Source organism: Oncorhynchus gorbuscha, unplaced genomic scaffold (assembly GCF_021184085.1).
Source record: "Oncorhynchus gorbuscha isolate QuinsamMale2020 ecotype Even-year unplaced genomic scaffold, OgorEven_v1.0 Un_scaffold_5232, whole genome shotgun sequence".
Lineage (NCBI taxonomy): Eukaryota > Metazoa > Chordata > Actinopteri > Salmoniformes > Salmonidae > Oncorhynchus > Oncorhynchus gorbuscha.
In genome coordinates, this window is record NW_025749082.1 from 7,501 (window position 1) to 9,368 (window position 1,868).

The window sequence follows — 1,868 nt, forward strand, 5'->3', positions numbered from 1 at the left end:
CAATGTATCTCAGAGTAGGACACCTGATGTAAGGTTAGGACCCCCCCATTCACAATGTGTCTTAGAGTAGGACACCTGATGGAAGGTTAGGACCCCCCCCCCATTCACAATGTGTCTTAGAGTAGGACACCTGATGGAAGGTTAGGACCCCCCCATTCACAATGTGTCTCAGAGTAGGACACCTGATGTAAGGTTAGGACCCCCCCATTCACAATGTGTCTCAGAGTAGGACACCTGATGTAAGGTTAGGACCCCCCCCCATTCACAATGTGTCTCAGAGTAGGACACCTGATGTAAGGTTAGGACCCCCCATTCACAATGTGTACTGTTACTGAGAGTGTGAATATGGGGCCTGATCCTAGACCCAGTTCTGTTACTCTGAGACTCATTGTGAATATGGGACCTGATCCTAGACCCAGTTCTGTTACTCTGAGACTCATTGTGAATATGGGACCTGATCCTAGACCCAGTTCTGTTCCTCTGAGACTCATTGTGAATATGGGACCTGATCCTAGACCCAGTTCTGTTCCTCTGAGACTCATTGTGAATATGGGACCTGATCCTAGACCCAGTTCTGTTCCTCTGAGACTCATTGTGAATATGGGACCTGATCCTAGACCCAGTTCTGTTACTCTGAGACTCATTGTGAATATGGGACCTGATCCTAGACCCAGTTCTGTTCCTCTGAGACTTGCTTGTCAATATGTGTACAGCTCTTTAGTATCACAACTCCTCACAACCTTTTTTAATTTTTTTTATTGATAGTTCACCTGAAATGATATTTAGATTTCCTTCCAGTCTTGGGACCAAGTAAGACGGTAATCCTGCTTTATGTTTGTTTTACCTGGACACTGTCTCCAAATAATAAATGTTGTTGTTGTTGTTGTCCAAAACCTTGCAAGTCAATGTCCTCTCTCATGTCCTGGGTGAACTATCCCGTCAACCTTTTACACGGGTGGGGATTGGCTTTTATAGACTGGGCTCATCTGGAAGGGGATTGGCTTTTATAGACGGGGCTAATCTGGAAGGGGATTGGTTTTTATAGACGGGGCTAATCTGGAAGGGGATTGGCTTTTATAGACGGGGCTAATCTGGAAGGGGATTGGCTTTTATAGACTGGGCTAATCTGGAAGGGGATTGGCTTTTATAGACGGGGCTAATCTGGAAGGGGATTGGCTTTTATAGACGGGGCTAATCTGGAAGGGGATTGGCTTTTATAGACGGGGCTCATCTGGAAGGGGATTGGCTTTTTTTAGAACCGGGGCTAATCTGGAAGGGGATTGGCTTTTATAGACTGGGCTAATCTGGAAGGGGATTGGTTTTTATAGACGGGGCTAATCTGGAAGGGGATTGGCTTTTATAGACGGGCTAATCTGGAAGGGGATTGGCTTTTATAGACTGGGCTCATCTGGAAGGGGATTGGCTTTTATAGACTGGGCTCATCTGGAAGGGGATTGGCTTTTATAGACGGGGCTAATCTGGAAGGGGATTGGCTTTTATAGACGGGGCTAATCTGGAAGGGGATTGGCTTTTATAGACGGGGCTAATCTGGAAGGGGATTGGCTTTTATTCATCTGGAAGGGATTGGCTTTTATAGACGGGGCTAATCTGGAAGGGGATTGGCTTTTATAGACTGGGCTAATCTGGAAGGGGATTGGTTTTTATAGACGGGGCTAATCTGGAAGGGGATTGGCTTTTATAGACGGGGCTAATCTGGAAGGGGATTGGTTTTTATAGACGGGCTAATCTGGAAGGGGATTGGCTTTTATAGACGGGGCTAATCTGGAAGGGGATTGGCTTTTATAGACGGGGCTAATCTGGAAGGTTTCTGACAGAAGAAACATGGGATGCATAAACATAGTAGAATT